Raw genomic sequence first — 13902 nt, 5'->3', positions numbered from 1 at the left:
TTCAGGAGAGGTCACACCAGCCCACCCAGGATCTTGGGCACTCACCTCGGTGCTAACCCACTGCCTACGCTCTTAAGAGCAAAAGCTCGTTTGGACAACCCTTATGCCTTTCAATATTACTTCTGAGCATAGCGTACTTCTGCTGCTCGCACAGGCAACAGTATGAAGCGTTTTAAAAGCCTTCTCTTTCCTCCCTTGCTTTCTGTATTATTTCCTCCTTTACTGCACATTGACTAAGTTTTGGCTGAACTGTAGTATTACAAGAGGCGAGTTACCATTCTGAAATAATCATCTCACTCCTGAACACTGCCTATAACTTTTCCAAACCTCAGTGTAAATTAAAATGAATGAGCAAAAATCCTTTCAGATTCTCAGAAAAATTTCTCCTTGTAGAACCTGCCAATACAGAGAGACAGAGCTCACCTCCCCTCCACGCTTCTGCTTCAAACAAATGCCATGCCTGTGCAGCTCTTGCAGGACACCTCTGTATTCACGTTTACTTTGTGTAAAATTTCCCCAGCCCTCTGCAAGGCTGATTGCTTTAAACAGAGTGACAACAGATCCACTCACTAACTTCAGTTTCTATAGAATATTTCATTACAGAACTACAACCAACTACGTTTCATTTCCTACACTTCAATTATGCAAATTAGACTTATCCAGAGCTAATTAAGTTGAATAAATACGTATTGAAGGTAAGGTGTTATCTGTCAGATTATTTTTCTTTTAATCCATCAAGCATTTTCACTAAAATCAATGCAAGTTATTTCATCAGTATATAAATGGAAGAATTCTTTCCACGCTACCTCAATTTTGCTTTGAAATCCAATCACACTTTAAAAACCCAAATACTAACAAGCACATTTATAACCACGCACATTTCCCTGAATTCTATAAGTAGAGTATGGTCAAGTAATTAAACTTTACATTATAGAACACCCATTAGAGAGCGTTTAGAACAGTGTCCACTTTTGGACCTCAGTACAAGACAGGCATTGACAAACTGCAGCGAGTTCAGCAGAGGGTCACCAGGAGGACCAGGACCTGGGGCATCTGCCCTATAATGAGAGGCTGAGGGAGCTGGGAATCCCAGCTCCAGTGGCACCTCACAGCTACCCGCAAGTATGTTTGAGGTGGTTACCAAGAAGACAGAGCCAGGGTCCTCAAAGTGGTGAGTTATGAGAGGACAAGAGGCTACAGAAACCAAACCAAACTAGATTCCAGCCTGATTTTAGAAACAAAAACCGCACAACCTACTTTTGCACTCTTAAGAGCAGTCAGGCAGTGAAAACGGGGCCCAGAGAGGTTGCAGTCTCAATCCTCAGAGGTTTTTAAGACACAAGTGAATAAAGCTTTGAGCAACTGGATCTGATCCTGCTTTGAGCAAAGGGTTGAACTAAAGACCTCCTGAAGTCCCTTCGAACCTGAATTACTCTGTGCTTCTGTGATCTTCAGGCAAGAGACAAGGTTAAATTCTCATCCCACAAACAAGGACACACCCTTAAAGAATTGGACTCCACTATATCAAAAGAGCAAACAAGTTTTCAAAAATATTTAAAATTAGCACGAAATATTTCCTTTTATAATATTATTTCTTTTCTGTCAAATTGTAAAAGCAGCTTCTGGCAACCTCCCAAAGTAATATTGCCATGAACAATTCAAAAACATACTCCATCATAGTCTTAAAATAGCTACAACTTTCTCATTATCACTGAGCAGCAGTAGTCCTTCCACACAGGGAAAAATCTTGCAAGTAGTTTTCCATTGCAAACACATTTTATTCTCCAGTATCACCCATACGCATTTCCATACAAAACTCACGCTTGTTAGCAGCTCAACAGAAGTACAATTACTCTGCAAATTTAAAACAAATCAGACAACTTTGTTTATGATATTTTGCAGTTACAAACAGTTGAACATTCTTCCCTGAATCTAGAATAGCAAGGAGACAAAACAATTTTACTGGATTTAACTTGAACTAATAAACAAAGCTTTGTTAAAGTTACCAGAACTTAATATAGTAACACTACCAAGAAATGTAGGCTCCAATGATCTTACAATAACAATTAAACTACTAGGGATCTGTATTTTCATTAAAGATGGTATTTATATTTGTGCTTCCTAGGATTCATAGGAATGGAGGCACAAAAACATTCGAAAGGGTAAGCACTAAAGGCCAGATTTTAAGAGTCAACACAAGGATCCTACCTGCTCTTTACGAATAAATGCTGCATATGCCCACACAGAAAATCTAAATAAACTTTAAAACATGTAAATGAGCTTTTGAGAGTTACGAAACCTAAAATGATGAGCTATTCTTTCCTTAAGGTTTCTCACTGCCAACAGGTTAGAGGATGTGTGCAGCGCAGCTTGGAAAGACCATCAAGACTCTTACAAGCCACATTTAGATTGACAACAGCCTGGTGAAATTAGTCCTCATTGTTATGATCCAGGAACAAATTAAAGCTCATTCAACATTTTGCTGGTGCTTTTAAGACTTCATCTTCACATCAGAATCACACCAAATAATTTGTAACTATTGTATAACTAAGCCTATCTAAAATCTTTACACGTACAAAGAATTAATTTATGCCCAAACACAACATAATCTGCGTCTGCAAAAGGATTACTACCACAAACACCTGAGACCAAGTAAACTGCATCAAGTAAATTGTGAGCACCACTTTCCAAATATGTCATATTTTTAACTCTCCATCACTGAATTAAAACTTTGGAAAAAACGCTTTTAAGTTTGTATCTATAGCAATCATTTGGAGCAAGAACAATTTTGCAAACATTTAATGTAAAATGAATTTTTTAATTTTGTATGGTCTATAATGTTCAACATGTTAACCTGGAAAGACAGAGGAAACTAAACTGCTAAATCACCATACACAGAAGACATTTACAGAATATACTGAATAAGATGATAACATGATGAAAATACATTGGTGACATATTATTATAGCTGAAACACTTGCTTTGTGTGTGTATATATATCTATGTGTATATATATATATATAAAAATAACATAAGGGCAACTGGATAAGCATGAGAATTATTTGCTTTTACCAGAATCAGATCTACCAATACAGTGAAAATGAACAAAGAGTTCAACTGAACATTTTCTAGAAGCATTCCGATTTCTGTCACACGTCAATAACCATGACACAGGATAACATCAAAGTTCTCATAATCCTGCTCCAGATAATCATTTGTGCAAGAATGAAAAAAAAATCTGTGCATGTCCAAGACCTGTCCAAAAATATAGTTACAAAATTTACTAAGTCCCTTCATTTGCTGTCATAGTAATTTAGAAAACAATTAGAGCACTTCTAAAAAGAGTTAGTTACAATTGGACAATTACATGACATTTGAAAGCAACCAGTGCAGTGGGTTAATCATTTAAGATCTGTAAGGCATCTGTCAGTCCAGATAAATATGAAGTTATTTTCATAGTTAGACTTGCTACCAAATAAGGAATTCTTTCAAAGAGAAGAAAAACTGTATTATATTAGTAAATCATTTTTCACTGTGTTTGAGAGGTAAGTCTAAGTGCAGGTATAGAGAAAAAACTGCTTGCACCCTCATTTAAACAGAGGTTGCAAAACATTTATAATGACAAGGTATATTGGTGTTACACAAAGATTGTAGAGTTTTATTTGGTACAGTAACAACCTTCAGAGCCAGTATGAATATACTGCCTTGTGTCTCCCATAATAAAATTAAAAGCATAAAATACAAAGTCCTAAAAACAAAACCACATCTGTCAGCACCACAACTGCACAGAAGAGATAACACATAATACATAGGTTTTCAGAAATAACATATAGAATAGAGCAGAACTCTAGAAATTTCTCACTAAGACAGTAGCAAAATTAAAATAAGACAACCATGAAGGGAGAAATAAAAAAAAAAAAAAAGTATTTCATTTTTGGCATTAAAAAGAAAGGAACATAAATCCTTTTAAAAAAAAAAAACACAATTGGAAAAAGCAACAGTCCTGAAGGGTCAAGCCAACAACAGCATCTAAGTTATCACATCACAGTGTCACTGAAATAATCATCAGCATCTTTAATACTAGTAAATGAGTATTTCATATAATGAAGAGCAGTCATTCATTTCATTAAAGGTTAATAAAATTTCAGAATTAGATCAAAAGATATAGAGAGATATGAAACAAGTCACAAGAAATATCTACAGCAACGAAGGCAGTTTTCCAGACATCAGCTGCCCTAAGCAAAGAGCACCATCAACCAAAAAGATGATCAGCGCCACAACCACCCGATCAAGTCCACAGAAATAAATACATCTCTTTCACACTCATTTACCCAGTTATATTTTAGCACAAAAGAACTATACTCAATAACAGAAACAAAAATAAGGTAGCAGAAGTCTCCAAAGTTTAACAAAGCTATAAAAAATAAATGGCATAAAGCAGAGCATTCCAGTTTCAAACAGACACGGTTAAAAAAAACCAAAACCAACAAAAAAAAAAAATCAAAAAGAACACACCACCAAAAAATCTACATCATAGAAACACTTGCTTATATTTATTTCCAAAGTAAAAGTAAATAAAGAAACCCATAAAAACTTCCTGCAACAGTGAGAGATACCAATGCAGGAGGTTTTTAGAAGCAAATTTTATTTTTTTATTTTTTAGTTTTTTAAAATTTTTTAATTTTTTTAAAAGAATGATGTTGCTCATGCTCCCTGACCTGATTCATTTAGACTACTTAACTAAAATACAGATTTTGTAATTTTCAAGTCATACAGTATTGACATCAAAAACATGCCCAGAGCAATGCCAACTCAGACTTCATAGTTACATGTATTTAATTGTGGCCAGTAGCAATTACCTGTCACTTGTTGTGCAACTGATGGCAACCAGAAGGAAAGGAGAACTGACTTACCTGTGAGATGTAAGTATCATTTAAACAGGAAAAGGAAGAGGCTCTATTAAACCACTTAAGAGAGCATTTATGATGTCTCACCATCAGAGTTCAAGGGCAAATCACACTTATGATGTACACCAACAGACCACCTCTGCAAGTCATAAGCTTCTACCGGCACTTATTCCAGAGTGGATCTTTTGAGTCAACATATATTGCTAGATCACAGAATCTCCTATTTCTTGTTTACCATCACAGTTACAGGGTGTAAAATCCTTCCAAGCGTAACCTCTTAGTAGTGGAGTCTGCAGCCCTTACCTTTCCTCAAGTGGATTCTCGTGATCTGAGAGTGGATTATGCCACTAGTGGGTCTTCTCCCTTAGGGTCTAAATGATATTACCCCATTCACACATAATTACTAAATCTACCTTTTCCAGGGAAAACATATGAGCTTTCAAGACTCTTTGAAAATCTTCTCAATTCAAGCCATAACTAGAACGCAAAAAGCACATCAGCAGTACAAGCCTCAATGGGATACTGTGCATGTAGAATGCATTCTAGTATTTTCCCTTCTGCACTGAAGTTTCTAAGTCAGGTAATCAAATCCATCAGTAACGCATTATAAAAAATTTCTGTATCTTACAAAAAAAGTATCACTTTGAAAAAAACCACTTGCAGTCTGGAGCTACCTGTCTGCTAAATGTCAGTTCTCCACCGGGCTTCTTCTCTTTAAGAAAAACACACTCCAGAATCCCTCCTGTTGCCACTTCTCTGCTAGACTGTGAACAGCAGCTGTACAACTCCACACGGGCTACTGAATTTGTTTGCTAAGAATCAGAAATGCTCCCTCTCCCAGAAAAAGCATTCTGTTGTTCCCTAATGTGCCCTGTGTTTGAAAGGGCAAGTCATTGTCCCCAAAGGACTCAATATGAACAAGAGCAAATGACAAAAGTTCACAACAGTCAAGTGACTGCTAATTCAGCAAACAAATTAGAAGTGCTCCAGCTGCCTGCCCACTCCTATTTTATAGGCTCGCTATACCAGGTAGTTTTGAAGCAAAACTTTGCACTAACAAAAAAATAATATCCTGACAACAAAGTCCTACAAATGGCAGCAAGTAGCAACAGCTTGGTAGAAAGTCTGGCAAATACTTTCTCCGTGTCACCAGATCCTGTACACTTTTGTGTATACATTTCTTTAAAAAAATATATATCATGTAGCTTGTACATGGAAGCCAGGTATTGAATAAATAATAGCTGGAGGGAGTAAAAAAATCTTTACTTCTATCTTGATTGATATTTCTACTGTCTTCATTTGAAGGTTTTCTTTTATTGTCTTCAATTCTCATGGAATTTGACTCCCACCCTATTTTCAAAGTAAATCACAACTTCCAACAAGATCCAACATAAAAACTTTGTAACATTACTTTTTCTAATTATCAACCCCATTGCTTCCTCCTTTCAATTATACTGAAAATGCAGCTTAGGGTGATATCCCTGGCTTTTATCCTGGCTAGCTTTCTCGTAAGAGAATTACAAGCTCTCTCACAAGGAGAGATGAAACAACAGGACACTTGCCATCATGGACACTAAGTAACTTATCTGCTGATGGACTCTGATCTATTCATTAGATATTTCTCATGCTTTGTATCACAGTAACAAGGAAAAGCAGCACCTGCTTCAAAGGTAATAAATATAATGATTTGCCTAGGCCCGTTTACTAGCAATTGTGAGAGGTCTATTCCTTGTAATTTATGCTAACAATTATTTCTGTCCACTTGTACTCGCTTATTGCATCTCCTGTATTTGTTCTATGCGTAATATCTTTCTCTTGCCATGATTATCTTTTTCCTAACTTCCTTAATACTTACTTTGGTAACTGAGTTCTAAAGAGGAAGTTCAGTCATGTGAGTGGATCAAAGAAAGTTGTAGTTTTCCCTCTATGCATGTACCCCTGTACAGCAAGGACCTGCTAAATCTAGCTAGATTAGGTGTCATGACAGAAATGAGTGGGTTTTTTTAGGAACCATTTGTCACCTTACCTCTAGAATCAGCATTACATCTGTAGGAAACCTATGCCTGCAGGCTGATCCGTAGCTTTCTAAACCCACCCAGTCTATTTTCTCTATTCTGCATCCCCTGCAGGGAATGTATACCTCCCACATTGTCAAAAGCTGATGCGGTTGACAGGAAAGCCTATGGGATAGCAAATACAGCTTCAAAGTTTTCTATTAAGAAAGCCTTCAGTTGCTCTCTGCTCATTCCTCTTGAAAGATATCCCCTTAGGCCACTGTAGTTCTATTGCTAAAGATTTAACTGATGATTCCACAAGAGAAATGGAAATTGTATCTGTTATACAATGATATACTGTATAAAAAAAAAGACACTGTAACAGTTAAAATGACATCCCCTACTCGGGCTTTCCTCCAGCTTTCCTTTGAGAACATGTACAACCCATGCAACAGACCCCTCCTCCTTCATCTACTCTGTTTAGTTCCTTCTTCCACTACATAAATCGCTTCTCTGAATACACATAATACCACGGAGAAAGTACCATTCTGAGTTTGTCTCTGCTTAAAAAGAAGTAGAGTAAGGACTATGACGAAGTCATCCACAAACCGTTCTTTGCTTCAGTCCTTACGAAAGGAGAGACTGGGACTGTCCTGCCTAACCCATTCATGGGGCAGCACCATGCTTCGGGGTGTGCTCTCTTCTCAAGTGACAGGCAAGTACTTTACCGGGCACAGAAAGTTTGATGCTTCTGTATTCCACATCTGCCTACGTATGTTATGCATTAACGGGTCCAGTCACATCACCCAGAGTCTCTGGCACACAGCCCTTCCATTCATTATATGCAGCAACCCAGCAAAGAGGTTGTGCACCAATTACTTAGATTTTGTTGAAAAACACACATCCCATCCTACACAAAACTGTAACCCAGTCTACTTGAAAACACTTACTTTTGTTTTCTCTTGCTCAGAAGCCTCCAGGTTTAATAAGTCATTTCAGTTGTAGAAAATACAGTGACGCCCACTTCAGTGTTAGATGAGAGGACAACAGTGTGTTCATTCCTTCACCTTTCAAACAACATTTGACTTTCGTGCTGTAGCTGGCCCCTGGCAGGAATGGAAGAGGTAGGAAGACATTGTTAGCTCTGCTAGCGTGTTTCAATTGACATTACTTTTTTAGAAAACTTCAGAAAGGAAGCAAAACCCCAGAATAGTTGCTACTAAAAACATTCTGGAGAAAGGAAACACACAGTACTAGTTCTTTTTATGTTTTATCTTGTGTCAGGAGGTTTGGCATCAAGTAGTTGGAATTAAGTGGAACTCTCTCTTCCAAAAGATACAGTTTTGAAATGTTTCTAATGTGTAAAGTTTATGCAGACTTTTAACCATGCTTATGTTCCCCATACATATTTGGGCATCTTACGGCACACAGTTAAGCACTTTCTCTCTCATCCCTTCCCAAAGAATACTGCCATTTATCTATTTCTTTTCCCAAATACATTCAGGAATGACTTTCACACGAAAGCTGCTACATAACTTCGTGAAGTCAGAAGAGACAGACCATGAAACAAAACTTATTTTCACCTGATTAAAGTTCTTAGAAAAATTAGTATGTTGTCTCCTTTAAAAGAACACACACAATATTAAAGATTTTTAAAGATTCACAGTTACTTCTAATCAAATTAGTCTTGCATTCTAAATTAACTACTGCTAGTTAAGATTGTAACTCCACATATCAGGAATACATTAATACTAGAGTTTGCTCCACCTCAATGATGCTACAAGCCCATCTCTCTGGCAAGTGCGTCTTTTGGAAGTTTCCTTCTGACCAAGCACAGAATAATAGTGCAAAAAGGGGAAATTATGTGTTTTATTGAAAACACCACATCTCCTCTCTTGTGACGTTCACCAAACAACAAAGCTACATACAGGCCCAAAAGTTTTGTGTTTTAAGGCTCATTGCACCTACCAGCTTTGTTAATAACTGTACAGACTAACTTTTTTAACCACCTAAACCACAAATTAACATTAAAAAGAAAACTGCAGCACAGTGCTAATCCTGTACCATGATACATCTGCCCTTCAAATCTGGTTAATGATAAACAAATATATGACTACCAGCAAGCAACAAGCACAATACTGCCCCAAAACAGGCATTATGTCATAAAGCCAAGGTACCTTTCAAACAGATACAGTTTTTATTAGTACCTCTCATGACAAGTCAGTCTAAAGGCCAACTGCAAAACACTTAACATCTACACAGTTTTGAAACTGAATTTGCCTGTGTTGCTTTCTATAGTACCAAGAAAAATAGGGCTTTCTGTGAAAAGAAAAAACACTAATACATGTACACCTGAAAAAAACCCAAACCAAACAACCCAAAACCACCAATCACACAAAGCAGGAATTATGCTTTCTGACTGCCACAGCACAAAGACCAGCAAGCACAAACAGTCTCTCATCTTCAAGAGTCATTTCTTATTCTAAATCGACTAAAAATATTTGCGCTGAAATGGAAGGTTTTGGCTTTTCAGCCGTGAACACGGAAAGTAGTCACATGCTTCAGAACAAAATTTAAGCCAGTCAGAAACGAACACTACAGTGGCTTAAAGGTCTGAAAGCAAATAAAGAGCGCTCGGACTATTTTCATATCACAGTAGAGCATTTCTTTTTACAGGAAAGGTAAAAATTATAGTTCAAAGGTGCCTTTACTAAGCCATGACGCTGGGCTATGCGCTTCGGCGACGTCTCGCCTTCAGATTGATTCAGCACATCAGGGCGTGAGTCAGGAGAAGCCGGAGCCCGACAGCAACAACACAGCCCCGCAGCACAGCCCCACCGGCCGCCGCCACAGGTGACTGCCGGCAGGGCGGCCCGCCGGGGATGCGGGGCTCCCAAAGCGCTCGGGACGGCAACGGGGGGCCCTCACAAAAACCTCCAGCCACCCCCAGAGCACCCCGTGAGGCGAAGAGACAAGCGACGGGGGGACGCGCCGTGCCCTGAGGGAGAGGGGCCGGGCCGGCGGGAAGGCCCGGGCCGGCACCAGCCCCCGCCTGGGCATACTGAGGTGGGGGGGACGGGAGGAGCGGATCCCCCGGGGCGGGGAGGGTCTGGGGGTGCGGGGACAGGGCCGCTGCCCAGCCCGGGCCCCGCCGAGACTCACCGGGACGCAGCCGCCCTCGCCGTGGCGGGCCCGAGTGCGGCGCCCGGCGCTCCCCGCCCCGCGCGGGCCCACCGCGCCCGCTCACGTGACGGGCCGGCGCCCGCTCCACCCCGCGGGGGGTGTGGGGGGGTGCCCCGGTGCCTGCCGGGAGGTGTAGTCCCCGAGGCCGCGGGGCCTGCCGGGAGATGTAGTCCTGGGGGCGGGAAACGGACGCCTGTGGCGCTGAGGGGAAGCTGTGAGGCGAGGCAGCCGGCCTTCGCTCGCCCTCCCAGCCGTTACCGGCCCTGTCCCATACCGAGCAGAGCATTCCTAAATGAAACAACCGGGAAAAACAGGAGGGGAAGGGAAGGAGAACACAGGACGTGTGTCCAGTATCAAACAGGTCAAGTCGCTGGCCGTTGATGATCGGAGACACCCCAGCGGCCCAAGCCTTCTGAATGCTCCCTGACTACCAGTAAAAACTGCTAGGAAGTAAAAGATTTGGTGATGCAGATACCAGGAGGATTATTCAATAAAGACTAGCTAGAAAAATTACTGATGCGGTTTTTAAGTCTTGCTTTGGTTGATTCCAGCGTGGTATATTCCAACCATAAATCAATATATTGATATGTATAGGTACACATTTATTCATCTACATATACGTGTGTGTATACACACAGAGGATCCTTCTTATTTGATCATTCATTCAAGGTTTCATTCGGATCATGTTTTAAAGCTTTTTTCTGACATGAAACCTAGAAAGGTATATTTTTTTTGCCTTAGTCATTTCTGACACTTAATGGCTCAGATCACTAAAAGTGCTCTCCACAAATTCTCTCATTAATTTCTTTCCATCAATTTTGCCCTAGATCTTTTCCAGCCTGGCTTATGCCCCTTGCATTTATTTAAAAAGACAAAGTCTCAAACAGCTTCTTGCTCATATGACCTTTAATGATCACAACTATTATTCCACCCTAATCTGTCAAGCGAAATACTCTCCACCCTTGGTCGGTGACTCTGTCCTCTACCTTTTTTTTCCCCCCTCCTACATTCCTAACCCATCTACTGGCACATTTTTGAGGGGCTTTTTCTTACATGCCTTCTGGTAGATACAAAACAGGCCTTTCCCCTTGGGCCCCTTCTCTGGTCACTCTACCTTTTATCCCCAGGTAATGTGTACTACAACTACAGTTCAAACAACAGCCTCCACTCAGATTTGTCACGGTGGTGCCTCTTCGCTGCAGACTGGCACGCTTTCCTAACTAAACTCTTGCCTTGTGTCTCCGTTACCTTCTTATGGCTTTTCAGTGGGACGTCATCTCCTGCTGCAGAGTCACAAACGCCCCGTGCATCCCACAGAGGTGCCCGAAGATGATGTGAACTGGAAGAAACGTGCTTCAAGTTACCTGATTGATGATTCACCTGGTGGCCATTCGGATCTGTGACAGCCTACATGATTCAAGTTTGGTGTGTGAGTGGTTCTGGGGTGTTTAGGCTGTCTCTATTCTCTTCGTTCTTTTGTATTGCAGCATATGGTGCCTGGGTCGTAATCAGCCCAGACGGCACACAAATACTCCAGCCTCCAATCTCTGGACCATCTGGATAAAAACTGGTTAATTGACAACCCTAATGTCATTTTAAGCTCAGTGTAGTTAAAAAAAGTGTCGAGTCTTCTCCCACAAGTACTCTCAACTTTATCTATTACACTATTATCTGCCGGTATGTAATAATCTTTGACTCAGACCTTAGTGCTTTATGTTCAGACTATATTTAAATCTGTCCGTATAGCTAAAACTCCCATCTTCTCAGATCTCAATTACTGCAACATCCTTTCCTTTGGCCTTGGAAAAATATAACCTTGTCTTGCTCATACTTACCGAGAGCACCGCTACAAAGACCATTTTTCTTAGTCTGTCATTTTCACCGTGTTATTCCCCTCTTTTCATCCCTGGGCTGGCTCAGCCCACTCTATCATGTCGATCCGTACCTGCACGTCTTTACTCTGGGAGGCCTCGGTAGCCTGTCTTCACCTTACTTGCCATTTCCATTCACTGCTGGGATCTAACTGCAGCTCCGGTCAGCTCACAATGCCAGTTTTCACAGCCCACTGGTAATATGTTTAAACAGCTTCTTTTGGGCATTCTTTTGGCTGGCTTTTATTTCCAAGGATCCTACAAACAGCCCAAAAGTTACTGATAATTTTTCTTCAAAACTCTAATTAAAACTTTTCTTTCCTGTCAAGTCTACAACACAGTGTCACATTTCTTGATGCTGCCTCTCCTGCCTGTATTCCTCACTTCTCTCATTTCATACTTTGTTTTCTTCAGTCTCATAATACCTAGGTTTTCCCTGGCATCTCGCTTCCATATGTGTATTTATTATTTGTGTTACCATAGTGCTGCAAGACCCTGTTATTGGTCAGGATCAACACAAAGGACGGTCCTGCCCCAAAAGCTTAACAAAGTGCAATTTGGGAGCATAAGCATACCTGATCATAAAATTAACTTATTTTCCTACTTTTCTAGAGGGTAGGGTGGCAAAATGAAGTGGAGGTGGGGAGTCTGCAAATCCAACCCATAGATCAAGTTAAAGATGATTTATATCCTGCTCTCTCACAAAAATTTTCACTTGGATACAGTTGCTGTTGTGACAGAAAATGGAAAAGACAATGTAGTGTTAAACACATCATACACATATAGGTATGTCTACATGTTCACACGTGTTTTGCATGCTCACAATTTTTTTCCTTTTATGAGTTAGATATTAGAAAAGATATGGTACATCAGTGATTCTTTTGCTTTTCTAGCACTGTGCTACTCACACCCTTTGTTTCCTGTTATTGTCCTTTGTTTGCTAACTTGATGTTTATTTTTGTCTCAGCTAAATAGACTGCCAGATTTAATTCTTTTAAGCTGTACTTTAAGACCTCTTTAACCTATTTCTATCTAGCTTTTCCCTCAATTAGCCTAATCATTTCTTTATTAAGTAATGTTACCAAATAAAACACCTATCGCACCCTAAAAACACTCTGCCCCTCGCTGCTCGACTGACGGTAGATATAAGGTGAGTTATATAAGGGGCTGGTTGTATTTCTGGATCCTGTGGCTCCCAAGGGCTGGAAATAGCAATTGTATTTTGGGAACTATTTTCAGAAACCCTGGCTGAATGTACGTACTTGTTATTGTGAAATCAGGCAGATGCTGGCTTTCAGATACCGAGGTTTGGCATGCACAGCACTGCTGCTCCCAAAACCTGCCACATGGCAACTGAAGCAAACATACACATACATATATATGTATATATATATATATACATATACACACCTGTGCGTATATATAGACGTCTGCTGTGACCTCCTATTAGATGCTGATTCTTTGTCTTCAAAGACAGATAAAAGTAATATCAGGTACTTGCTGATTCTATATTTAGGTAGAAAAAAAAAAAAAAACCAACATTATTTTCTCCGTGCAAATATTAGAAGCAGTTAGTATGTTTTATTTGAGAAATAGCTGCATTTCACAGGAAGGCAAACTCATTCTCACATGTATCATGCCTAATTTGCATAGTAAGTAAAGGGTTTTAAGAGAACTGGGATGAATTGGGATGAAAAGAACCAAACAAATGGAAGTTAGCAATATCCACTGAATTACTAGAACTGTTAGTGGAATTAATTTTAGTACCATCAGAACAATGCTCCAAATTAAGAGAAATAGAAGAAAATCCTCTTAAATGAAATAGCACACAAAGGAATAAGCTTCCAGTGCACTTAAATGTAAATTGCAATAGAAAGTGACCTGCTAAATGTGTAAATATAGCTCATAAAACAGAAGGACCTTTTAGACTAATACCTGTTAAGTGCT

General features: G+C 39.8%; 1 protein-coding gene across 1 annotated transcript in view; it reads right to left on the bottom strand.

Moving 5' to 3' along the window:
* The window catches only part of MTM1 (myotubularin 1), a 46335-nt gene extending 36193 nt beyond the window's left edge, over nt 1–10142 (bottom strand). Inside the window, exons 1-2 of the mRNA XM_074148237.1 lie at nt 10064–10142; nt 7852–8007 (exon numbers count right to left, since the gene is read on the bottom strand). The gene's annotated coding sequence lies outside the window, so the exon portion shown is untranslated. The remainder of the gene's footprint in view (nt 1–7851; nt 8008–10063) is intronic.
* Between the last annotated feature and the right edge of the window lie 3760 nt (nt 10143–13902).

Source organism: Numenius arquata, chromosome 5, assembly GCF_964106895.1.
Source record: "Numenius arquata chromosome 5, bNumArq3.hap1.1, whole genome shotgun sequence".
Taxonomy (NCBI): Eukaryota; Metazoa; Chordata; class Aves; order Charadriiformes; family Scolopacidae; genus Numenius; species Numenius arquata.
This window is presented reverse-complemented; position numbering and strand designations above follow the sequence as displayed.